This window comes from Trachemys scripta, chromosome 1 (assembly GCF_013100865.1).
Source record: "Trachemys scripta elegans isolate TJP31775 chromosome 1, CAS_Tse_1.0, whole genome shotgun sequence".
Taxonomy (NCBI): domain Eukaryota; kingdom Metazoa; phylum Chordata; order Testudines; family Emydidae; genus Trachemys; species Trachemys scripta.
This window is the reverse complement of record NC_048298.1, coordinates 144,285,253-144,312,825: the sequence shown is the minus strand read 5'-3', so window position 1 is coordinate 144,312,825 and position 27,573 is coordinate 144,285,253. Positions and strand designations below refer to the sequence as shown.

At 45.7% G+C, this 27,573-nt stretch overlaps 1 protein-coding gene and 1 long non-coding RNA gene across 2 annotated transcripts in view; one reads left to right on the top strand and one right to left on the bottom strand.

Annotated features, from left to right (window-relative positions):
- The window catches only part of FSTL1 (follistatin like 1), a 74,452-nt gene that overhangs the window by 24,253 nt on the left and 22,626 nt on the right, over positions 1-27,573 (bottom strand). The gene's annotated exons all lie outside the window — the stretch shown is intronic.
- On the top strand, positions 2,334-21,319 carry LOC117886589. The gene is made up of 3 exons (XR_004648002.1): positions 2,334-2,473; positions 5,554-5,710; positions 20,725-21,319. It is a non-coding gene; the product is annotated as an uncharacterized LOC117886589 (long non-coding RNA).

The following is a 27,573-nucleotide window of genomic DNA, read 5'->3' as shown; positions in this document are numbered from 1 at the left end:
CAGCGCTGCACTTGCTGCGCGCAGGGGTGTGAAAAAGCCCCCCCGAGCGCAGCGAGTGCAGCGCTGTAAAGCGCCAGTGTAATCAGCGCCTGCAGTGCTGCACGCTATTCCCCTCGGAGAGGTGGAGTACAAAGGCGCGACTACACTCGCGCTTCACAGCGCTGCCGTGGCAGCGCTGTGAATCCGCAAGTGTAACCAAGGCCTTTGATGCGGAAACTACAGAATCCAAACCACCAAAAAAGAAAATCAACCTTCTGCTGGTGGCCTCTGACTCAGATGGTGAAAATGAACATGCGTCAGTCCACACTGCTTTGGGTCATTATCGAGCAGAATCTGTCATCAGCATGGACGCATGTCCTCTGGAATGGTGTTAGGGGAGCAATATGGAGCTATCCAAGCTGGAATTTGGGTAGGGTATCTACTCTTCTAAAATATGCTGTAAGATCCTTAATAATCTATTTTAGGGTTTTATATATAGTGCCAAGCACTGCACCATACTAAGGAGCACACAAGACCAGATTCCAGAACAAAAAGAAATAAAGTTGTATGTTATTTTGAAATTAAATCAACCAGATTTGCAATTCAAGTGTCTAGCAACAGGTGGCAGTATCCTCCCTCTCCCTAGCCACTTCTCCCGTGGGCCGAAGCATGTGTGCTCTGTATGTGCCTCCTCTGAAGTTCAAACCAGTCTCCTGTTCTCATTAAGCTGAGGTTTAGGAGCATTAGAACAGCTATAGGCGCCTGGAGGGGGCACAGCCAAGCTAGCTGGAATTCTCAAACCTCCTCAAACCACCCCGCTGTGGCCTGGCAATATCCCACCTCTGGCAGCAGCACCTTCCTTGTACCCCAGGAGAAGGGCTGCTGCTCGCCAGGCGTGGGACGGGAATGTTGGCAGGATGACACAGCAGGAAATGATCTTTTAAGGCAACTTGTCCAAGGACAACCTGCCTCTCAAATGCAGTTGCCAGAATAGGAAATCCAGTTGCTCTGATTTTAATTTTAAATCGAAGTGAGATATTTTGTTTTGTTTTGAATTAACCCGTATTGTTCATAGCTAGGGACTAGACTCCCTGACCCAAAAGGTCCTTTCCAGTCCTGTGTCCATACACCCTTGGTTTGGAGCAGCATTTAAATCCCGGCTGCACTGACTGAGGGGCCCCTCAGGCGTGAGGCTGAAAATGAAAACAGAATGGTTTCTTTGTAGAAATTACTGAATGACTGAAAAAATCTGATTTGCCTGCCCAGCCACTACTATGATGTATTCTTCCTCCAGTTTCCACTCAGCCAGTTGCACCCCAGACTACATCTGCATGGATCCCCTAAGTGGAGTCTGGGGAGCAACTCAGGGGAAGGTAAATAATGGGTTAGTGGTTACAGCTTAGACATGGGAATTAGGACTTCTGGGCTCTACTCTGGCTCTGTTACAGGCTTCCTGGTGACACTGGGCAAGTACTTTCCCAGTGATATAAATTCTCATAGTTGTATCTTGAGTCTGGTGGTATTTGGTGTTTGTCTTAAAGCCCCAACTCCTGGAGTCATGTGAATAAGTGAGAATCTCAGCTTTCATTCAGTAGTACAAAGTTAGCCCACATGGTTGCAGAGAAAAACTTGAAAACATGACCAGTCAAGGCACAAACACCAGAAGGCAAATAAAAAGAACCCAGAATGTATTTTTGGAATGTTATGATAGTTAAACTAATCTCATATTTGTAGGCCTGACTGGTGATTTCTGAACACTTGGGATTGGTGACACTGCGGCCTCTCTGTGCCTCAGTTTCCTCATCTGTCACAGTGGGTTTATGAAGTCTAATTCATGTATAGAAAGTGCTTGGATAGAGAGAAAGCAAAGGGCAGCGGGTTATTAACTGCTGTGTGGTGACATTTACAAGGATACCCATAAAAAGCCAATTTTCCTTTTCGATTCAGGAGGAAGCAGGAAGGAGCCCAGTATGGGGACTGAAATCTCTCTAGATTCTCATTCTCCACGGAGTACAGTCCCCAGTGTTTCTGGGCAGCGGGATGCAGGACTCTCAGTCTCTCCCTGCTAAAGCTGCAATGGCCATAAACTCACTAGCTATTTTCTCAGAGATGATGGGGAAGGCTGCTTGCTACTATCATCAGTGTATATGGATTGGATGGGACAAAACCCAAAGCAGCCATGTCCTGGTCAGCTTCACACACAGCCCAGATTATCCAAGACTATTGACACTGGGCCAGGAAACATACCTACCCAGCTGGTTTCAAAGAAGGCTGGGCAGTGTGGATGGGAACAAGCTCTATTTAAAGGGCATTTAGCAACCACTCTTGCAAGGGGGGGTCTAAGAATGGTTCAGTCAGGAGGGAGGTGCTGTGCTGGGCACAGGGCCTGGAACTGCAGAGGAAGGCCTGCAGCGAGACACATAAAATGCCTCCTTCCTCAGCAGCCGCTTCCAAGCTGCAGAGAGTGAGTGGGCAGGGAAGAGACATCTACCAGGTACCTGTAGGCAATGGTGCTCATCAGGCATGTGTTGCTACAAGGAATCACCATGGCAACAGACAATGTCAGGCTTCAAGGTGGATTTCTAAAATTAGGCAGCTGGGTTTATATTTTGGCTTCTCTTCTTCAGCACAAACTATAAGTGATGAAAGTGTCTGAAGCACAGGGGATTTCTATGGGAGCATTTCAGGACCTCTCTCCCAAGTACGGAGGGAGGGGCACTATACCTGTGTGTGTGCGCTAACAAGACAAGAGCGTGTCTCTCTGTGTAGGAATGGCATGCAAGGGTGCACATATGTGTGTACGTGAGCCTGTCAGTGAGCATAGGTGCGTGTGTACATGAGCATAAGTCTGCAGGAGGAGCTATAGTTGCATATTGAAGACAGGCAACTATCTCAAGATACAGGCAGTATTAGCCTTGCATGTTCTTCCAGGGAATCCTGTATGCACTGCACCTTTCCTTGCTTTGCCTGGTGCTCACACCTGCGCTGGGACCTGGGCCACATTAGCCACTTTTACTTTACAAACTTCCAAATTAGATGTGGGGACTTTCCCAAGATGAATGTGACTATCTGGGGAAGGCAGAAATGTGAGAGGTTCTACAACAAAAACAGCTGTATGGAGGGGAGAATGGTGGGTACAAAGCATACAGTGCAGGTGACCATATGTCCACTCTGCTCCCCTGCAAACCTGTGCAGTGGTAAGGCAGCTATTCCCAATGGCACACAGGCTGTGAGAAATTGGCAAGGAAACCAACATGTTACATTGGGGGTGGAGGGCCTCAATAACAAGCCATAAAACAAACCACTCAGGTCATTTGGTGTAGATATATACACTGTAAAATCTTCTCTGTTCTCCTTACCCCCTTACCTACAGTCCTGGCTGCAATGGGAAAGGAATTCATGCTATTCAATTGGGATCCAATCCTGCAGCCATTGATATCAACAGGTAGCTGTGACACTGACTGTAGTGAAAACAGGTTCGGGCTCTTTTCTTTTTCTCCTGTCTGCCAAAATTACTTACGGAATTTAGTAAAATTCCCAGACCCCCTTATACTAGGTTCTGTACTGTTCACTGTAATAACAAGACTGCATTTCTATGCTGCTCAAAATCCAAGGAGATCACAGTGCTTTACAGATGTTAATGAATCAAGCCTGCCTGGGAAGCAGTTCATTATGCCCATTTTACAAGGGGAAAAATGAGGCACAGAAGCCCCTGCATATGCTAGACCAAAAGGAAGCTGCAACAAAATGTTGGTTGGAACATCCTGCGTTTACAAAGTTTATGCAGCCCCTTGAGTTCACAGGTGGTTGCATCCGTTGGTTGCAACACCTGGGACAAAGTAGTAGTTTAGGTGTAATTGGTGCAATTTACCACAGTCTCTCCCGAGACAGACAGGAGAAAATAAGCATTGCAGCTATGTTGGGTCAGCCAGTCCTCCTTCCCCTTCTCACAAAGCAGTGCTTTGTGTTTGGAAAGTACTCAAAAGACTCTTCTCCTACCAGTGCCGATGAGCACAATGAGGTGAATCAGGAGTCCCAGAATGCACTGGCACATCCACATTTGTAAGCTGTGCTCTGTGCAGTTGCTAAACCATCTCAAGGACATGCGAGGGAACCAAACATTTCTTCCAACTGATGCCTCTGTAACAGTTTCCTCTCACTGCAAACAGATCCTTAGAGCTGAAATCATTGGATCAAAGAGACAGATCCAGAAAAAGAATCCAGATCTCCTGACTCTCAGTCCTGGGCCTTTACCCATTATGGAGTTTGAGAAGAGGCAAATATATAACATGGAGTTGCAGATACCTGGATGGAGGCTGGATGGCCCTAGGGAACTGCACTTTCAAAGCCCTTTTAACCCACTCCAAACTTATCCTTCCTCCACATTTTACCCTCATCCCCGGGAAGCCCCAGTCTCCCACCTTAATTTTAGGGTTGCCTGGCGTCCGGTTTTTGACTGGTCAAAAAGGAACCCTGGCGGCTCCGGTTGGCACCACTGACTGGGTTGTTAAAAGTCCAGTTGGCAGCGCACCGGGGATCCAGGGGCTAAGGCATGGTCACTATCTGCCCTAGCCCCGGGTGGCTCCCGGAAGTGGCTGCCAGGTCCTTGCGGCCCCATGGCAGCCAGGGAGGCTCCGTGTGCTGCCCCCGCCCCTACTGCTGGCTCCGCTGTTCCCATTGGCCAGGAACTGTGACCAATGGGAGGTGCAGGGCCGGTGTCTGTGGGCACGAGGACATCATGCACCGCCCAGAGCCGCCTGGCTGCATCTCTGCCTAGGGGCGGTAGGAACCTGGCTGATTCTTCCTGGGAGCCGCAGTAAGCGCCGTTGGGACCCAGCACCCCATCTCGCACCTCAACTCCCTGTTCCAGCCTCGAGTCCCCTCCTGCACCCAAACTCCCTCCTGGAGTCCGCAACCCCCCACCAATACCCAGCCCCAGCCCTGAGCCCCCTCCTACACCTCAAACCCCTCATCCCCGGTCCCACCCCAGAGCCCATCCCCCAAGTCAGAACCCTCACCTACTTGCATCCCAACCACCTACCCCAGCCCGGAGCCCCCTCCTGCACCCCCCACCCAACAGCCTGCACCCCCAGCTGGAGTCCTCACCTCCCCCTGAAGCCCAACCCCCTGCTCCTACCCGGAGCCCACTCCCGCAACCCAAACCCCTCATCCATGGCCCCACCCAGAGCCCACACCCCCAGCCCAGAGCCCATACCCCACCGCACCCCAACCCCCTGTCCCAGCCTGGAGCCCGCTCCCGCACCTGAAGCCCCTCATCCCTGGCCCTACCACAGAGCCCACACCCCCAGCCAGAGCCCTCATCCTCTCCCACACCCCAACCCCCTGCCCCAGCCCGGTGAAAGTGAGTGAGGGTGGGGAGAGCAAGTGACTTAGGGAGGGGGGATGGCACGAGCAGGAGCGGGGCCTCGGAGAACGGACAGGACAGGGATGGGGCCTCAGGGAAAGGGCGGGGATGTTCGGTTTTGTGTGATTAGAAAGTTGGCAACCCTACTTAATCTGCCTCTAACAGCACCTCCATTGTCAAAACATTTCATTTCATTCTTCACTGATCAGCAAAGTTCCAACAGAAGTGGATGTCTGCTTGGCAATGCAGAGGGGCTGCTAACAGCCGGTATGCCACGGTGCCAGGAATGGAAGCCCTTCCTTGGGGAAGCCCCAACTGCAGAGAAGCCTGTGCCCCAAATCCATCAATCCAACTGCAACAAAGCATGTGAGCCACCTTAATCATGTCCTGTAGCTCCTGTTCTCAGCTAACACCAGGGGATTGGTTCAGTTGTTATAAATGAATCACACAATAAAATGCAGCCCCCTGGAAGATTTTTAATGCTTAAAATATGAATATTTAATTGAGGCTAGGCTAGGTTTTGCTAATGGAAGATAAAGGCAGGCATTTCTGATTATGCTGGAGATCAAGGCATTTGAATCAAGTACCCAGCCTAGAAGTAGAGGCAGATGGGCCAGGGAAGAACAGGCCTGAAATTCTTAGGATTCAAAGGAGAATATTTCTTGTTTCCGTCCCTCCATTTTTGGCCTTTAGTTCTTTGTTCCACCAGGGAGTAGAAGTGCTGTAATACTGCAAAAAAGGCTGCCCTTGTGGTATTTCCAGTAGGAGACAAGACATAGGCTATGTCCACACTGCAGAAATGTATCATGTTAGAAAACATGTTAGCAAACATGTAATGCTCACAGCAATGCAAAGAGGCCACAATGCTCCCTGGGAGAATTCCCCCAGAGCAGGAGCAGAGTAGGGCTGATACACGTAACTCTATGGTGCACTCCTGTGCAGCCCACATTGAGCATGTAATCTGGCCCAGTCCGTGTGACTCACTCTGTAACAGCTGCTCTCTTGAAGTGAAACTGATCTCCAGAATGGAGGGCCTCACAGCAGAGAGAATCCTTAGACATGTCACAGGTGCACTACAAGACACAGAAACTCTGACAAGCATACACCCACATCTAGTCTTGCTGCATGTGCTCCCAGTGGGGAGTGAGGAGGAGCTGGCCTTGTTACAGCTCCCCCTGGCATCCATTTCCAACTGCAGGGGTGAACGGAGCCCAGGCCCCAACCCCCTAGTGAAGAGGAGAGAATCTTTTGCCAGGCAGAGCTTCTCCTTTATAGTGAAATTCTGCTTCTAGAGAATTAGTTTTATAGAGAAGGACATGTCACTATCAGAGGCTTAGGGTGACCAGATGTCCCGATTTTATAGGGACAGTCCTGATATCTGGGGCTTTTTCTTATATAGAAGCCTATTACCCCCCACCCCCATCCCGATTTTTCACACACTTGCTGTCTGGTCACCCTACAGAGGCGCCACAGTAACAAGATTCTGGCTTTTCTTTTAAGCTAGCAGGAATATCTGATCAATGCCCCATAAGCCTTGGGAACTCCTATTTTAAATCTAAAATCCCAAAGCAACATTCTGTGATGCCCTGAAGATGGGACAAGGACACAAGAGATTCTTGAGCAGGAGGCCATTCCTAGGCTAATAAAAACTGACCTGGAAAGGAAGGAAGAGAATGATTTTGTCGGCCTCACTCTCCCGGCTACCCATGGGTCTGCTCATCTCTCTCCTGGGAATCTCTTTGAACCACAGTAACTGCGATTTAATGGCCAAAACCACGGTGCTGTTTTTCCTTTCCTCCAGCTGGCACTGCAGCATCTATAGTGCAAGGAGCTGGACTGCACTGTGCCTCTCCATGCAACAAAACTGCCAGCCAACCCTCACTGCAGGAACTTCCTTGTCAGTGCTCGTTAGGGACAAGGCATTGGACAGTGAGAGCAGAAACTGATTTGCAGACACCAAGCTGAGCTTGCAGTCTCAGCTATGGAGGTAGCAGATTTGATCCCAAAGGAAGGGAAGAGCTATGAGACAGCAAGATACCACTGCTGCAGAGTCACTTTGCTGGCCACAATCATGTGCTTGAATACTGTGGGGAGGAACACGTAGCATGGTTTATTTTGTATTGCATTTAATCAAAAACATCTGGCACGTCAATCTGAGAATCTGAAAGCACTTTACAGGCATTAATGAATTTAGCCTCACAGTCCTTGTTTTTATTAGGCCATTATACCCGTTACAAATAGGGAAACAGAGGCACAGAGGTGAAGTGACTTGCCCAATGTCACACAGTGACTAGGCAGAGCTGGGAACAGAACAAAGATATTCAATGCCCTGAACCAGTGGCAAGACCAGACGCCTGCCTTTCATATCCAAAGGACAATAATCTGACATATTTCCTTGTTCTTAGTGGGTGGGGATTCTAGTTCCCAGAGCCATTGTATTCTGAGGAAGGCCCCATGTTGTCATGGCTGGGGTTATGGAATCTATACTTTTCACGTCCTGTTTGTTTACTTTTTAAAAAAATATCCATGACTTATGACACTTGGGAATTTTTGCACATGGGTGGATGCCTGAGCTGGCGAGAGCTTAAACGACAACCTTAACTGCTGCCAGACCGAGCCCTTGGCTGCATGAGAGAGAGGTAGGAACTCTCCCCTTAGGGCTAGATCGTTCACGCTCATGGGAGTCCACGAGGCTGTAATTTCTCTGGGTTTGGCGGGTAAGGACAGGGAGCTGAAGCAGCAGTGGCTCCCTCCTGCCTGCCTTGTCCTCTCCCTGCTTTGAAATGTTCCTTCTGCCAGTGGGGCAGCGAAAAAACATTCTGGCAACTCTTTGCCACGCAGGCAGTCCCCTTGCACTAGGACTACTCATGAGAGCCCACTACTGCCCCTCAATACTCCGGGGCACAGCATAGAGGTCAGGACAGGATGGAGAATCCAGACCACTATCTCCATTTTACAAGGTGGAAACTAAAGTACAAAAAGGTGAAGTAACTTGCCTAAGGTCACAGAGTGAGTCAGTGGTAGCCCAGGGAATAGCCCCCAGACTAGCTTTAAGGGACCCAAGGAACTCTCTTAGCTCCTCCCATCTTCCCCCTCTGATATTTCCTTCAGAAGGAAAGAAAACATATGGGAAATAACACCAAGAGTTGTGGTTATTAGGTCTTAACTCTCTTCTACAGCCGCAGTCTCCAATGTGTGGCACTCACTTTAAGGGGTGTGGGTGCCCAGGCTGGAGGCTGGGGTGTGTGAACAGCCTATGGGAAAGTTATGAAAAGGGATGGAGTAAGAGGAATCTGCCAAAGTGGGGGAGTCTGGGGGAGAGTGCAGCTCTGCTATGGACACGCAGGATCTATTAGGGCACTGGTGAAGGACTGCCAAAGATCAAGGAACTGGGGAAGGACAGGGCTGTGCTGAGAGGTGGGGCTTGCTAAGAAGGGGCGTGCAGGGGAAAAGGTCTGCAGATATATGGGGTTTCAGGCAGGAATGCCAGTGCTGCAAAGCTTTGCCATATAATCTCCCTGAAGAAGGGGCCAACTTTTGAGGGGTAGGCAGTGGTGTAACGACAGGAGCGAAGGAGGCTCTCTTGGCTTTTACAATGTGATATTTTTTCTACTGAAATCCTGACGACTGGGGAGCAAATGAATGTGTGGGTTTGGGAGGGAGAGGGAGGGGAGTTAAAACCTAGCTATAAGAGCTCAGTGAAATGAAGAATCAGTACAAGAAGAGCAGAGGGGGCGTCCCAAGGATACAATGCTTCAGAGAGGGACACTTTCCTCTTCTCACAAGGGTCTAGAAACAGCAAACCAGTGGCAAGCTGATCCCCCAATTTAAAAGGGCAGCTGATTCCCCTGCATAACTGCATAACAGCAGAGTTGGGCCATCTGGGGACCAGCACAAGAGGAACTGTGAACCCTGAGTTACTATTGGCTATTTTCCTTCAGTTAATGCTGCCAAACTGACAGCCTTGGAGACAGACCATTGTTGCTCACCTCTAATCAGGAGGGGGCCCTTCTAGCAGTGAGTGGGGAGTTAAATCTTTGTGTCCCATTTGATCCTTGGCCTCTTTGCTGACACTGACAACAGGGGCGCTGTGATAGGGTGAAGGATCTAGCAGGGAAGAGGAGCAGAAAATTGGTGATCTCAGTGTAAAGTAGGGCTGTCAATTAATCGCAGTTAACTCATGTGATTAACTAAAAAATAATAATAATTGCGATTAAAAAAAGTGTTAAACAATAAAATACCAATTGAAATTTATGAAATATTTTGGATGTTTTTCTACATTTTCAAATATATTGATTTCAATTAAAACACAGAATGCTAAGTGTACTGTGCTCACTTTATACTATTTTTTATTACAAATATTTGTAAAAATGATAAAATAAATTGTATTTTTCTATTCACCTCATACAAGTACTGTAGTGCAATCTCTTTATGGTGAAAGTACAACTTACAAATGTAAATTTTTTTTTGTTACATAACTGCATTCAAAAACAAAACAACATAAAACTTTAGAGCCTATAAGTCCACTCAGTCCTACTTCTTGTTCAGCCAATCGCTAAGACAAACAAGTTTGTTTATATTTATGGGAGATAATGCTGCCTGCTTCTTATTTAAAATGTCACCTGAAAGTGAGAACTGGCTTTCACATGGCACTGTTGTAGCCAGCATTGCAAGGTATTTATGTGCTAGATATGCTAAACATTCGTATGCCCCTTCATGCTTCGGCCACCATTCCAGAGGACATGCTTGCATGCTGATGACACTCATTAAAAAAATATTGTGTTAATTACATTTGTGACTGAACTTCTTGGGGGAGAATTGTATGTCTCCAGCTCTATGCTTTACCCACATTCTGCCATATATTTCATGTTATGGCAGTCTCAGATGATGACACGTCGTTTGTTTTGAGAACACTTTCACTGCAGATTTAACAAAACGCAAAGAAGGTACCAATGTGAGATTTCTAAAGATAGTTACAGCACCTGACCCAAGGATTAAGAATCTGAAGTGTCTTCCAAAATCTGAGAGGGATGAGGTGTGGAGCATGCTTTCAGATGCCTTAAAAGAGCAACACTCCGATGCGGAAACTACAGTATCCAAACCACCAAAAAGGAAAATCAAACTTCTGCTGGTGGCATCTGACTCAGATGATGAAAATGAACATGCGTCGGTCAACTCTGCTTTGGATTGTTAGTGAGCAGAACCCGTCATCAGCATGGACACGTGTCCTCTGGAATGGTTGTCAAAGCATGAAGGAACATATGAATCTTTCGAGCATTTGGAACATAAATATCTTGTGATGCCGACTACAACCATGCCATGAGAACACCTGTTCTCACTTTCATGTGACATTGTTAGTAAGAAGCTGGCGGCATTATTTCCTGCAAATGTAAACAAACTTGTTTGTCTGAGCAATTGGCTGAACAAGAAGAAGGACTGAGTGGACTTGCAGCCTCTACAATTTTACATTGTTTTATTTTTGAATGCAGTTATTTTTTTGTACATAATTCTACATTTGTAAGTTCAACTTTCGTGATAAAGGGATTGCAGTATAGTACGTGTATGAGGTGAATTGAAAATACTATTTCTTCTGTTTTTTACAGTGCAAATATTTGTAATAAAAGTAAGTATAAAATGAGTACTGTACACTTTGAATTCTGTGTTGTAATTGAAATCATTATATTTGAAAATGTAGAAAACATCCACAAATATTTAAATAAATGGTATTCTATTATTAACAGAGTGATTAATTGCGATTAATTTTTTTAATTGTGCAATTAATTGCAATTACTTTTTTTAATCACTTGACAGCTCTAGTGTAAAGCACTATATAGAATTTAGAACTACTATCAGCCTCGGCTCAGATGAGGCCCAGGACTGGAACAGCAGGAAGGCTGCAGGTCAGGAGTGAGGGGCATTGGCAGAGCTGTGTGGGGAGTCCAGGACTGGAATTGGCAGAGCTGAATGAGTTAATACTCATAATCCTCTAGAAATCCTTTCAGTGACTGACCGTAAGCTCTTCTCATTCTTGCAATGCAAAGTGCCCAGACCTCCCAGTGATCTGTACTTCAGAGTTAGCCCGCACACAGTGGGCGACAGGGGCCTGCACTGAGCCTGTGGTGACTGCCGGGGGGAGGGGACGGATGGACACATCCAGTGGAAGAAGGCAGATGGAATGAAATGTGCTCCTGCACTCTGTAACTATGGCAACTGCTGGTCAAAGGGAAAGGTTCTAGTCTTCCCAGGAAATGCCTATGGATATGTGAGTGGGGTGGGGTCACGAACCACACATAGGCACCCATGATCCCCTTCACCTTTTACCCTGATCTCTACAGCCACAGACTGCACCAGACAGGACTCTCTCAAGCTGAATATTGGGCTAAATCCTGAGGACATTACTCAGGCAAACTGCTCTGTCTACACTACAGGGGAAATTCGATCTAAGCTACACAATTTGAGTTACATGAATAGCGTAACTCAAATCGACGTAGCTTAGATCTACTTACCGCGGGATCCACACTATGCGATGTCGACGGGAGATGCTCTCCCGTCAACTCCCCCTACTCTTCTCAATCTGGTGGAGTACAGGAGTCGACAGGAGAGCGATCTGCAGTACAGATCACTGGGAGGTCTGGGCACTTTGCTTTCCAAGAATGAGAAGAGCTTAAGGTCAGTCACTGAAAGGATTTCTAGAGGATTATGAGTATTAACTCATTCACTAGACCTGCTAAATTGACCACCGCTGCATCGATCGTTGCTCCGTAAGTGTAGACAAGCACTCCCCAGATGACACACTTCAGTGTGAGGGCTGAGCAGCAACAGAGAAAGGATCAGAGGATTTAGCCTCGTGGGAACAGAGCTTGCATGAGAACTTCAGGACCCAGCTCTTAAGACCTGCAGAATGAAGCTAATTTTTAAAAATAAAGCCTATTGGAGGGGAGGGGGTTTTAAACAATGAGCTCAAGGGAAACATAAAGGGCTGGATTCTGCCCTGATTTACCCTGGTGTATCTCTATTGATTTCCCAGGAGTTACTCCTGATTTACACCAGAAAATGTAAGCGGGAGCAGAAACATGCCCAAAGGATGCCAACTACATTGTTCTGGGTGTTATTTAGAAAGAGGGATTGTTTGGGGGGGAGGTTCTTTTGCAGTAAACCCCAGGAGTCCTGATTCCCAGCCCCCTGCTCTCTCCCCTCAGTCACAATCCCTCACAGGACTGGGAATAGCATCTAGTTCCCTGCTCTAAGATCTGTAGAACCATCCTATGTGGATTATGTGCCACTAAGAGCATGAAGCATGGGACTGTGTAGGCCTGGGGGCTCAAGAGCAGGAGTTTTGTGATTGTTTAAGGAATAAATCTAGGGTTTACTGACCTCTAATAACTCCTAACCTAAATCATCACCACTTTGTGTTTAAAGTGGAGATATTCTTTCCCCATTCCTTCTGCCCCTGCAATCTGGGCCTTTCCACCATAGTGGGTGTGTAACTAATAAAACTAATCTAGGACTCTAGCATCTCTCTCTCATCATGGGCTTTGGAATGTCTGTTAGCCACTTAGGAAGAATTTTGATGCACATTCCCATGGTTTTCTTTAAAAAACAAACTCAATTGTGCTACAGTGGGAGCAGCTCTCCTCTGACTCACTCCAGTTAAGTGTACAGCGCTGTTATAACCAGGCAACTCTCTGTAATAATTCTGTCTGGGCTGCAAGGCCCCCATCTTCTACTCCATCATAGCCTCCTCCCAAACATTCATCCCCCCAGTCTCCCATGCCCCGTTCCCTTAGAAGCCTGTGCTAGTTGCTTCGAGAAAAAAGGGAGGAATTGCTTTGTTTGGCATTGTCCTGCAACAAGGATATCACACTCACATTTATTTAGGATTACATTAAGTTCGTCTGCTAAGAGATAGACTGTCTAGAGGTTAGGTCAGGAGACTGAGTCTCAGGACTCCTGGGTTCTATTCCCAGATTTTTCATTCTCTGCTGTGCGACCTTCAGTGATCTACTCAGACCAGAATTTTCTCTGTTGCCTAAAGTTTGGCTCTTAAATCCATATGTAGGCACCTAGATAGGTGGCTTGAATTGCAAAGATGAGCACCCAGCAGTTCCCTTGAAGTCAACCAGAGAATTGGGCTCAGCACCTCCATAGCCCATTCAAACCTGGACATCTCTGCTGAGACTGCCAATCACGGGAACCAATTGGTGCTGGTTGTGATGGTTATTTTTGTGACGTGGATACTTGCACAAAAAGAGATCACCAACCTCTCTTTTTTCATACTGGCCACAGAATGGCCATCAGACACTAACAATTTTTACTCTATTCACTTGCACTGGATTTGAGGCAGTGACCTATAGAAAAAAGGCTCGGAGTCCCCTTACCAATGCCCCAAGCCACCTAACTTCTCCTGTAGCTCATGATCCCCTCATTCCCTGCAAGGAGATCACTGGACAAATGTTTCAGTAAGGCCCAAATGCACAAAGTATTCCCTAATGTTTCTTAAACTTTTCCTGCCCTGTTTTACTTTCTGCCCCAGGGCCTGGCCAGACGCTGTTTCAAAGATAAAAGGCCTTATGCAGATTCCATCCTCCTTACACATTCTTCGCTCACATACTTTCTCTGAAACAGCTGCAAATGCACAGCTGGAGGAGGAAAAGAAACCATGCGGCCCAATCAGACTTCAGCATCTCCGAGAGGCTGACCAATCAGAGTATGCCAGGTACTATACAAGGCTGGAGTTGAAAGTCCTGCTTTAAAACTGCAGCGACCTCCTGGGATCTGATGGCTGAACTAATGGAGCAGAAAACATTGTTCTCTACTTTGTCTGAGGACTGGAATGGCCTTAAAGAGACCCTGTACAGAAATGTACAAGGCATGTGCTCATTGCAAGCAATCTTACCTAATAGTCATTTACATTTCTATTTCTTTTGTCCCCAAAGTTCCCAAAGCACTTCACAGACTCTGTGTATGTATCACTTGCCTACCAATGAAATGCAGCTTTTGGGACAAATTGTGATAGGTGTCTGCCCAACCACCTCCACTAACCCGGCATTGAAAATCTTGGCACTCCCAAAAATCCTTGCTGCTTTTCCTTTTGTATATGAAAATTATGGATGAGCCCCAAACAGAGTTTTGAGACCTGGATCTACACTTCAAGACTTGGATTACACCAGAACTTTGAAAATGAACACCCCTGAACACTAGCAAAGCTCAAATTCAATTACTAGTCCATACTTCAAATCCGGGGCACAGCTCTGTAATGGGTCAAATCAGAACCCTGAATCCAAATAAATATAGAAATAATTGTTATCCAAAACCCCTCCATATCAGTCAAAGGCATGGCTATTAGTAAGGGACCATAATATAAATCAGGTTTGAAGTTTTCAGATTAAGCCATTTTAGACCTACAACAAGCAACAACAACGAAAAGTTTGGCCAAAATTTCAAAAGTGGAGAATAAATCAAGATTGCAGTCAACCATATCCCCCAAATTTCTTATTTGGCCCAAATTTTCCAAGAAAAAAACCCTACCCTGAAACAAGAAGCAGCATGTAAAATTTCAGGGGGATTGGTTTGGTTTTGATGACACTATTTATTATGGGAATGATTAGAAACAGGGCTTATACTGGGAAGCGAGCCTCAGCCATAAACTGTGAAGGACTAGTGCTCCACCACAATAAATTTCCCTTCTTTTTACAAGTGGGTATCCACTGTTAGTCACCCCATGATCTCAGTCAGTAGGCAAAAGAAGAAAAGCAGCATTTACCAGCATTGTTCCCCCTCCCTAATGACCAGAGTTACACATCCTGCAATTAAAATCACCATTCTGCATGCAGTAATTGCTGCTGCGGCCTGGGATTTCTTCACATATTTAAGCTCACAGGCCCACACCGATGGAATGTGTTCAAGACTCCAGAACAATTCCTTAGAAAGAGAGGGAGGGGGGAGGGGTACAAGCCGCCACAGACCAGTTCACATCTGGCTTTCACACTTTGCTTCCCTAGCCCTAACTCCCACAGAAAAGAACATTTTTTTACTTGCCATTTGAAATCAGCATAGATATATATCAGGGGGTAGCCGTGTTCGTCACTATCTACAAAAACAACAAAGAGTCTGGTGTCACCTCATAGACTAAACTCCCACAGAAAAGAACTGTTTTTTTCTTGCCAATTTAAATCAGCATAGATATATAGTCATTCTTCTCTACATTCCCACAACAGCCGTGGTGACCTCAACCCTAACAGCTCCCCTGGTAATACTTACAAAACTGGTCAAGTGAAAATGGATCCAAGTCCTGCCCCTCCCCACAAAATGCTGCTATCTAGAGGGGCATTATAGTCCTGGGATTGGGAGTCACAAGATTTGGGTTGCATTCCCAGCTCTGTCACTGACTTGCTGTGTGACCTTGTGCAAATCACTTGTCCTTGTTGGCATCCTTAGCAGAGAGGATGAATGGATCATGGAATCTGAATTTCCCTCTCCCCATTTGAGATGACCCCTCCAGATCAGGAGTTGAGGAATGTTTTGGAAAGAGTGTCGGGGAAGCTTGCATTACTGATGCCTGTCTTGTGTCTGTTCTTTGGGGAAATAATGGACTTTCATCTCCATGGGTGCCAATCTGGCACTAAATTCACTAAGTTAAAAACAAAAACAAAAAAACCCAGCAGCAGCAACCAGAAAACCTCCATCAATTCAACCCGCTAATAAATCCATTTAATCATAGATTCATTTTCTTTTCATCCCATTTTTCTTGCTAGTGAAAATTTAAAACTAATCACTTTCCTTCCCTAGACATCACTGCTGGCTGCTGGATAATGCAAGAGAAACGAAAACTTTTGACAACATAATGGCTTTGTTACAAAAATTTTTTATATGATTTCCCAGGGCAAATCCTATAATATTAAATCTCTGAGCTAGGCAACGTTGTCCTTGACACAGTGAGCGTGAGTATTTTGCATGAACAGACAGAAGGACAAGATGAACTCTAATAGGAGATGTGCTCCTATACATAGATCTGCAGTGTTTAGAAATACATGGAAAAAGGTCAAGGATATAGAAAAAGTAGTTGTCACAATGGATTGAGTTATGCATCCTTTACCCTTCAGGTCACAATTTTCAAATGTGGCTCAGGTCACTGGAAACCAGAAATCATATCCATCTGAAGGCTGATTCATGGCATTGAACTCCTTGGCACCATCTGACTCCTTGGCTGGCAACCATAGAAGAGAAGCCAAGACTTGAATTGGCTGTGAAGACTGAATCTCCCTTTGAGCTGTAGAAGTGGTGCCTCCAGAGGGATATGGACTGGAGTGGTGCAGTGGAAGGTTGTACTGCAGTGTCCAGCACTTTCCAGTTGGACTCCTTTCCTAAGAACACTGTACACTTTTACCATGAATATAGGCCAGAAAACCAAGCCTGGACAATAAGCAGAAGTAAGAGGAATGGAATACAAACACATCCATACACTTACAATCTCATCATGTCTTAATGTAACAAAGAATATATTTTCAGAAGGTATTTTAAAAGTATTTTTCTGCAATTATTTTGTTAACATTTTCCAATAATCATCATGTTTGCCAAAAGAGAGAGTTAATTCTGATAAAGCTCACAAAAGAGAAAACCATAAAACCAAAGCCAAATCATTATTTTCTTAATATTCAACATTTATGAGACATCCTCATGGCTGCAGGAGATGAGTCCAGTTCTAAGGCAGGCAGCGTCGTGGGCTGCAGAGTGGGACTGGGAGCTGGAGGGGCAGGGGAGACTGGCACCAGCTGGGCAAGAACACTGGGATAGAGAACCAAAGGTGGGGGCTGGAATCAGGATCATGGGAGAGACTGAAATTGAATGAGGAGCTGGGAGTGGCAGGAGAGAATGGAGCTAGCCAGGCCAAGAACTTGTGGTATGGAGAGGAACAGAAGCAGTAGGGGACTGGGAGCTACTTAGGGGTGGGAGACTGGATAAGGAGCAGGAGGGGTACAGGGAGACTGGATCTCTAACAGGGAACTAGGAGGGAAAGATGGGACTGGCTGGTCAGGGAGATTGGGATTGGGATGAGGAGTCAAGGTTGGAGGGGATAGAAAAGACAGGACTGGGACAATGAAAGGCTGGAGGGGACAGGTCGGAAGAGATAAGGCTTGTAGCCCTAGCTCATTCCCCTCCACAGTCTGGAATGGAATCCAAGATTCCTGTGTCTCCTCATTCCTCTGCTGTCAGCAAATAGCAGTGCAACCCACCGGCAGAGCATCTCATCCCCCTCTAGGGCTGGTCCACATAAAGGATGACAATTTACTACTGCTACCAGTAACTCTCTGACAGCTCAAGTGGCAGAAGTCTGTGCTGTGGATCTAAAGGTCCAAACCCTGCTGATGATTCTTGTGGATGTCAATATGATGTCACATGAATTTCTGTTTTTCAGCATGCCTTTTAAAAAACCTAGACTAAACCAAACTTTCCACAGGCGGTCACTAACTGTGTGTTCTTCATTTTCTGGATGCTCAACTCATGACTCTGGGGTCTGATTTGCAGATGTGCTGATGCTCACAGCAATTAAGTCAATGGGAGTTGTGCTTTGAACATGTAAAGTACTATATAACGCTAAATACGCTGACAAATCAGGCTTTAGCTATCTCCAATTGGGCACCCCAGATTAGGTGAGAACACTTTTGACCTAAATTTCTTGGTATCTGTTTCCTATTTGTAAAATGGAGATAATGCAACCCTGCACGTCGCAGGAGTGTGGTGAAGATAAACTAATTATTGTTCATGAAGCATTCAACTACTCATAAAAAGCAATGAGTGCTATAGAAAAATCCACAAAGAAATTAATAATTCTGTCTTCAGAGCAGGGTTTGAATAGTGTACAATAACTGAGGCCTGAGCCATACCTTGAACAGTGAGGAAAAAGCAAACTAGCATGTCATGCAGTGAGCCCCATCTATGCTATGTACTGAATGAGGCAGGGGATGTCTTAGGTATTTTTACAGCATCCCTGGCCCAGCAATTCTCTCTGCCAAAGTAACTGTGATGCTACTCTCTCCCCCTCTGCTATTGTTCTCCATGTATTTCTTTGAAAGAAAGTGTTGTTTCAGGGTTAGAAAAGGGGAGACTGGGAGTCTGGACTGTAGGGTTCTGTTCACATCTCTAGAAGAGAAGTGCTGTTTAGTAGTCAGAGCAGAGACTAAGAATCAGGAATCCTGGGTTCTCATTCCAGCTTTCTACCAAACCTATTTTGTGACCTTGGAAAAGTCACTTCACTTATTTGTCCCTCGTGTTCCTCAATGGTGAAAAGGGTTTAAGGCTGACTTATAGAGATTGGGATGAGGCTTAATTAACTAGATTGCAAAGTGCTTTGAGACGCTGAGGTGGAAGGTGCTCTGGAAGGCAAAGTATAATCACAACTGTTTGCCTTTGTTATTGTGTCACTTAAAGCATTTGGGGATGGCATGTGTATGAAGGATGCTATACAAACTACAGTTGTATTGCAGCATCCCTGAGTCTCTTCTCTGGGATCTTTGCCCTCCTGATGGTCCATTCACCTCTGTCTTTGTAAGATGACAGTTTCCCCTGGCCCACAGTTCTGCACTGCTGTCTCTAGGGCTCAGGGTCCACCTGGGCAGTCAGGCTTTGTCAGTTGGAAGCAATTCACTCCTGTGCCCCAGCTACATAAACAGCAACCACCAAACAGGCCGTGTCTCAACTGTGTACAACTCCCAGTAGAAATGCATTTTTCATGAAAAAGCAGCTGCAGGTCATGTCTGTCATGGAATTCTGGAGTATGTCACAGTGCCACAAGCGGCATCCTAGGCAGGGTGGGGGAGATGGAGTAAGATGGTGACAAATCCTTGGCTCACAGGGTGTTTACAACATTTACACAGCAGTTCACATTGTCCAAGCAGTCAGAGTGAATGGGTGGCCATACTGGTCACTGCCTCTGGCTTACAGGGGATTGAAATCTTAGGACTTTCAACGGCACTTTGAACAGAGTTGGCTCCTCCAAAGACAACAGCTCTTGAATTACTGAGCTTGACCTCTACCCAGCTTCACTTATACTACAGGAGATATTATTTTCATGTTCTGTTTTTTTAAATTGCTTATTCCATGTCAATTTACTTTCCCTAGTGACAGGGAGGAAAAAAGGTGGCAGTGGGGACTTTTCAGTTTCCTAGTGTAGGCAGGAATGAATGGGAGCTGTCTTAGGCTCCTTTAAACAAAGATTATAACCAGTTAGGGCCAGGGTTTGTGGCCACAACATAGTTAACATAGCTACCATGTGTCAAGTATCAGGGGGTAGCCGTGTTAGTCTGTATCTACAAAAACAACAAGGAGTCTGGTGGCACCTTAAAGACTAACAGATTTATTTGGGCATAAGCTTTCGTGAGTAAAAACCTGTTGCATCCGAAGAAGTGAGGTTTTTACTCACGAAAGCTTATGCCCAAATAAATCTGTTAGTCTTTAAGGTGCCACCAGACTCCTTGTTGTTTTTATAGCTACCATGTACCATTCTTCCCAGCACCTGTCGTAGCCTTGCTTATTGGCTGAAATAGCCTTCCATTCCCCTTAAGTACCCATGTCATGGCCTGGAGGATTGACAATGCGGCAGTCCTCTTCCCTCTCACTTCTAGCCCCCTGTATACGTTCTTGCAACACCCCCACAAATCACGTCTCTCCTTATTCAGTGGAGCAATACTGGTTCTGCTGCTAGGTCAGGATTTGCCCTTAAATAACCAGATTTTCAGAGATGCTGACCACCTATAAATCCCACTGATGTCAATAGGAGATGTGGGTATCAATCATCTCTGCAAATCAGGCCACCTGTGGCACCTAAAATTAGATAATCCCCCCTAAATTTCAGAGTATTCAGTTCCATAAAGCCTAAGCAGGTTATAGTAATGGCTTAGTTAATATTTCTGTTCCAATCCCCTGTTTGTGGAGTTTTATAACTGCCATGGAAACATTTGCTCCAGGCTGAAACTCAGCATTTACATAGTTCATGCTGAGATCAAATCAAAGAGTTAAAAAAAAAAATTGGACATATTTTAAGTTAACAAGCGTAAAATATTTGGCAAGTTCTTAGTGTTTAATGTAGTGTAAATTTTGATATTTGACAGAGAAGAGAAAACTTCCCATTAAATGACCAAGACAAATAACTATGAAAAGAGTCCACTCTATTTTTGCAATATGGCAGCAATGCTGTGAGTGACACATGGCTGCAGTATGCCTATGGCATACCTTCTACTGTACTGTGGGATGAGACCTACAACTAAGGCCCTGACCACTTGTGGTCATTAACAAAATACCTGTCTTTTTTGTGCGGTGCTAGCATGATCTGGTCACATTCCACCTCTGATAATTACATCTACCTTCCTAAATCTCTTCTGCAGTTTCAGCTAAATCAGGATACTCTACTTCCTGTCCTAAACTATGTGCAGTGTTATCTCACACTGTTAAAAGCTGCTGTGTTCTGTCACAGAAGTAGGTGCATTTCAGTGGCAGGTGAAGGAACTCCTGTGAGAAGATAAGATCCGATCTTGCATCCACTGAAGCCAATGGGAGTTTTGCCATAGTATTCAATAGGAGAATTGGACTCTGACAAGCATGGATCTGCTATGTAATAATCTAAGCATACTGATATGTACCGTAGTTACTGAGATAGACTGTATAACTTATATGGGGGGGGGGACATTTATTACAGACTTTTACCGCTTTAATTCAATGAGGGCTGTTGGCAGAACAAGTAGGGTGGTCACACAATGGCCCCCCAGATAAGAACATCTTGGCATACACTTGAAATACACTGGGGCTGATCAAAAGGACTAAGCAGCTTTGAAAGGACATTCTCTCAACACTGGCAAGAGAACTGGTTTATGAGTTAAGGGAACAGATTATATCACCCAGACCCTCGCTCTCTTGGGAGGTCTATAGCAAGCTTAGACCTACCAGGAATGCCCTGTGGAAGATGGACAGACACCTGGTAAGCTAGACATGCACGCAGTCTGTTTATTGTTGTAAGATCTGTTTTCTCTTGAATGCTTTTGTTCTAAATAAATAATACTTTGCTTTAAGAAGGCTGTTTGGTCACTGGGTATCACTGTCATTGTCCCTGAGGGAAATGAACCGCTCAGGTAATCACAGTTGAACAAAGGAGTAGAACCTACGGCCTGGGCTGAGAGTGGGAGAACTGCATGATTTCACCCTAAGAGAGGTGACAGCTCAAGGCCTGAGGGGATGCACCTGAAGAGACCAGGAAGGGCCAGAGGCTGTTAGCCCAGTAACTTTGACAGGGTCCCCTGTTTGTAAAGCACTTTGGGATCTTAGTATGAAAAGCACTTTGTAACTATACGTTCTAATTATAAACTGAGGGCCCGAATTTTGCCCTTGGTTGTGAATGAGCTTCTTCCATGGACTCCAGTGCAAGTGCACAAACCCAAGGGGAGAATTCGGCCACAAGGCCTGTATTTTCAAAAGTGCCCTCTCATTTCTGGCACTTGGCTTTAGACACTCTGTGATCAACTGAACAGATAAACAGTGTTTTTTTAAAATCTAGCTCAGTACATCCTCTAATCCATCATGTCAAGCTTTCTTGGGCGAGGGAGAGTTTTTAGTGTGCTCAGGCAGTTTTAAAGAACCTGAGCCAGGAAACTCAGGAGGTACAATAGGTCCCTCCCCCCCCCCCGCCCCAAAATAAAAAAAAAAACAACCCACGGAAACTCACACACACAAAGCATCTATTAAAATATGTTTCTGGAGCTGGCTGTGAACCAACAGAGCTAGGATATTCGGTAGTAACCCTTTGAATACTGAGGATTTGACACTGCTTAAGTACATTCTTCACAGCAAACATTTTCATACTCTGTGTTACATACACACGGTTGTGCAGAGTAATACAAATTGCTACACGTGTATGTAAGTTTGTAGGGAAATATAGCTGTTACACTTAATGTGATTTGAGAAATAGTATAATTACAGTAATTACAGATGGAACCATAATGGGGCAGAGCTGAGGTTGTGTGGACAGCTGTAGCTTTTGACATTGCCTGACTTTCGAATGGGCAGTAACATAGCCTTCTTTGCTAGCGATATCCTTGTTTGCTTGTTTTCCACAAGAAAACAAAGACAGTCACTTACACAGAATGTAAGTTTTATCATTTTGGGGTGATTTGATTTCAAACCTTCCAAACCTAGCTACCCTTGAGCAGGCTTCTCAAGTCCAGCTCACTCAGATCAGAGTCTCCAGAATCCAGCTTATCTTAATTTTGGCCTCTTGAGCCCAGTCATCCTTAACTCTGGGTGATTTAAAATAATTTGTGCTATTTCTTAAAAAAAAAAAAAAAAGAGAGAGAGAGAGAAAAGAAGCGCCTTACTGCAGATCCTATATCAGGGGTTGACAACGTTTGGCATGTGGCTCGCCAGGGTAAGCATCCCTCGCCCGCGCCGCTTCCCGCCGCCCCTATTGGCCTGGGACGGCGAACCGCGGCCAGTGGGGGCCGCGATTGGCCAAACCTGCCGTGTCAGCAGGTAAATAAACTGGCCCGCCCCGCCAGGGTGCTTACCCTGGCGAGCCATGTGCAAAAGGTTGCCGACCCCTGTCCTATATCTTTCACAGTAGAAAAGCACAGAGAATCTGTTTGGATATGCTGAAAACTTTCAATTTGGTATGTTGGCTATGATATTAATTTAGCAAACAATCCGCCAAACCCTTGTCATGCAAATATTTCTTATTCATGCAAGTAGCCCCTTTGATGCTATGGGACTGCTGCATGAGTAAAGGTTACTCTCAGCAGTAAGTGTTTGCAGGATAAGATGAGTGCCCAGCCTGAGCAAAAATCCACCAAGCTTTAAATGCCTAACATGCGCTGACAAACCAAAGTATCAGTGCAGTTCTGCCACAGAATGCACGCTCTTTCAATGCACAGCAGAATAAGCAGTTAGTTGAACCCCTCTCTGCTCTCCTAATCCCCCAGCAAATGTACTAAGCAACACTCCAAGAAACAGACACTAATCTCCTACACACTTCAGTGCTGGAATTTACGGTACTATATTTCTCGGCCTTTTTCCTAGTCTTCTACCCCCACTTGAGCCAAGTCATTGTCATTTTCTTGAAACACTACAGTGCAGAGGGATCAGGCAACACTAACACTGGGAAGGCAGCCAGCAGCATGTGGGGTGCCCAACAATCTATTGCTCAACACCATGAATAATAATGACTGGCATATGGAGAGTCCCTCTCCTCCAGAAATTCCAAAGTTCCCAACAAACCAAATACCCAAGGATCATTTCACCCACCATTGATATGCAGCCATCTCTGGGGTGGAAAGTTCTCCCATCCTGCCCAAAACTATACAAAAGTTTAGGACAGGAAGTGAGGAGGAATGTAGGGAGACTGCATGGAATTAACTGAGCTGTAACGTGATCAAGACTGTATTAGCATTGCGGAAAATGTCTGAAGATCTTGGTTTTATATTTCATCTAAAAGATAGAGGTATGAAACCCTCCAAGTGAAATACAAGGAAAACCCACCAATAAAACAAAATTAAGGTGGAGGTATAGTTACACTGTAGCTATGTAACTGAAAGGAAATGTCTTTCTATTTTCTGTGTACTGCTCCTTTAAATGTAGAGAAGTGTCACTGTCTGCTGCTGTGGCAGCTGTGATGTCATTTTGTGTTGCAGTTCCAGTGCAGAATAGCACAGAGACAATCACAGTGTGCTCGCTCTCTCTGGGATACTGTAATGCAGCGATTCTCAAACTGTTGTTCGAGACCCCAAATGGGTTGTGACCCACTTTGAATGGGGTCACCAGGGCTGGCTTAGAATTGCTGGGGCCCAGGGCTAAAGCCCAAGCCCCACTGCCCAGGTCCAAAGCCCAAGCCCTTGAGCTTCAGCTTTGGCCCCCCTCTGCCCAGAGCCAAACCTGGGGCAGTGGGCCTTGGGCAGGCTCAGGCTTCAGTCCCCCCTTTTGGGGTCATGTAGTAATTTTTGTTGTCAGAAGGGGGTTGCGGTGCAATGAAGTTTGAGAACCCCTGGTGTAATGGAATGTTAAACTGCACTATACAGTTCAGCCACTAGGTGGCACTGGGTGAAAAACACCTTTTTTAAATGACCCTCAGGCACATTATGCCTGAGTGAGCATTAAAGGATCTTACAATGAAGACAGCTGATGTGTAAATCAAGCTCTGTGTAACCAGTCCATTTCTGGTATATGACACGGTGTCAGGAGTAAACAAGAACAGAAATAGAAGGAACAAAGCACAGGTTGCAGACAGAAGGAACAGCAACAAACATGGCAGGGTCTCATCAACATGCCGCTCTTCAATGCCCCGGAGAACTTCACTATTCAGAATGGGCAGATTGGACACAATATTTTGCAAGATTTCACATTGCTACCAAGCTGCACAAAGAAACTGGAGATATACAGGTATCGTTTTTAATGTATGCTATGGGGAAACAGGCAGAGCATATCTTTAACTCCTTTGACTTTATTGAAGACAGTCACAAAGATGACTATGAAAGGATTCTGGCTATGTTTGATGCACACATTATACCTCAAAGAAAGGTGGATTATGAAAGAACATGTTTTCACCAGAGAATTCAAGAACCAGCGGAAAATGCTGAATGTTTTATAAGAGCCCTGCATATATTTGCTGAAAACTGTGATTTTGGAAATACAAAATATGAAAACATCAGAGACAGGGGCTGGTTATTGATAAAAGATAAAAACCTTTCATAACAGCTACGATTGAAGAGAGATTTAACCTCACCACAGCTGTACAGATAGCGAAACAGAATTAATCAAACAACAAAACAAAAGGCAAGAGCAATTGAAAAACCTGAAACCAGCTTAGAAGCTAGAAACAGACAGACACATGAGTGTTAAAAGTCACCATCATAAAACCCCTGAGGAAAGGAGAGAGAACTCCCAGGTGTGGGAAATCCACACTTCTGAGCGATGCATTTATATGGACCTAACTTCCGCCGTAGACAGCGCTATGGCGATGGGAGGTCTTCTCCCATCAATAGAGCTAAGGCTTTCAGGTAGGTGGAGTACCTACACCAACAGGAGAAGCTCTCCCATCGGCGTAAGTAGTGTCTTCACTAAGTGTTACAGCAGCACAGCCCTGTAAGTGTAGACAAGCCCTAAGAGAGACAAATTCCAGCCTGCATGCCCAAGGTGTGGAAAAAATAATATCCCAAGAGATGATGCATGTCCAGCCAGAGGCACACAGTGTAATCCATGCATAAAATGTGGACATTTTGCAGCTGTTTTCTGCACCAAAGCAGTCACGAAGTTGGCTCATATTACAATCAAGAGCCATTGTTTTTGGCCTCTATCACTTACGAAGACAGAGTCTGCCTGGAGAGTGAAATTGAATATTCATGGCAAGACTACTGACTTTAAAACTGACCCAGGAGCTGAAATCACAGTCATCTCAGAAGAGACCTGCAATCACCTTGAAACCCGTACCTGAGCTGAAGTCACCTGACACAGCTCTGACTAGCCCTGGAGGTATTCTGAACTGCATGGGCCAGTTCATCACAGAAATAACTTACAAAGACAAAAGCTATGCATTCAGACTGTATGTGATCAAAGGATCACAGCCCAACAGTGTTCCCTGCCACAATGTTGCAGCCATGATGGGCTTAATGAGAAAGGTGGAAGAATTTGATGGAGAATTTGATGACATTAGACTTTTGAAATGAGATCCAGTACAAATCAACTTAAGAGACAATGCTGAACCATACAACGTACAAACACCCCTACCAGAAAGACCTTGGAATAGACTAGCTGCAGATTTATGTGAGTTTAGAAGACATCATTACCTGGTCATAGTGGACTATTTTTACAAGTATATAGAAATAATGAACTTGAAGGACATAACATATCGCAGGTTATCGAGAAACTGAAGTTAACTTTTGATCACTTCAGTATTCCAGAACAACTAGTGACGGACAATGGACCACAATTCATTGCAGCAGAATTTAAGTCATTCCAAAAAAAATATGATTTTGGTCATATTATTAGCAACCCACAATACCCACAAGTGAATGGAGAGGCTGAGAGAGATGTACAGACAGCAAGAAAATCCTACATCCATTCCTTGCTCTTCTGAGTTACAGATCAACAACAATAGTGGCTATTGGATATAGTCCAACACAACTCCTGATGGGAAGACAACTCAGGACTACTGCCCCAACTATGGAAAAGAACCTATTTCCATTGTGGCCAGATGTGAAGAGAGTAGCTAAATCAGACAAAAAAGATTCCAGATGAACCACCGCCAGTCGTTACAACTAAAGGACAGCCAGCTTACCAAGTGTTACGTGTTCGGGTTACATAATTAGAAAACTAGTACAATTCAGCGACACTTAACAGATTGATATGTACTGAACATCAAAAACAGCATGACAGTGTAAATATTGTAAATGGTAGGAATGTAGAACTTAAAGGGAGAGATGTAATGGAATGCTAAACTGTATTATACTGTTTGGCCACTAGGTGACACTGTGTGTAAAATACCTTATTTAAAGGAACCTCAGCCATATCTGGCAGAGCATTAAAGGATCCTGATTAATACATCTGGTGCTATAAACAAGCTCTGTGTAACCATGGGCGGCGGGTGAAGCTTCCCGTCGGGGAGGCTAGCTCCCAATCCCGCCTCTTCTGCCTGCAGCCCCGCCCACACTCCACCCCAGGCCTCGCTCGGCCCCCTCCCCACTCGCAGGGTGCACCTCTCCTCTCCTTCCTCCTCACTCTGCCCCCCCCTCTGCCGCTCACCGTGTGTCCCTCCTCTCCTCCCCCGCCCCTCCACGCTTGCTGCGTGCATCCCTCCTCTCCTCCCCCGCTCGGTCCCCCCGCCACCACTCACTGCATTTGTCTTTCCTCTCCTCCTCCCGCTTCCCTGCTCAAGTGGCAGCTGGGCGGCTGAGTGGGGAGGGGGAAGGAGAGGAGGGGCGCACGCGGTGAGAGGGCTAAGCAGGGAGCGGGCTGAGCGGGGAAGAGAGGAGTAACTGGCGAGTGGGGGCGGGGACCTCTGGAGCAAGGGGCCAAATGCTGGAGAGGAGCAGCCGGGCAGCGGCGGGCGGAGAACGCTGAGCTTTTCTATGCGGCATGCAGGTTTCCCGGCAGCTGCGCAGGCGGTATCTGCAACTCAGCTTCCCGGGCTCATCAGTAATCTCCCTGGGGGGTCCAAGGGACCCAGGAAGCTGAGTAGCAGATACCACCTCCTCAGCTGC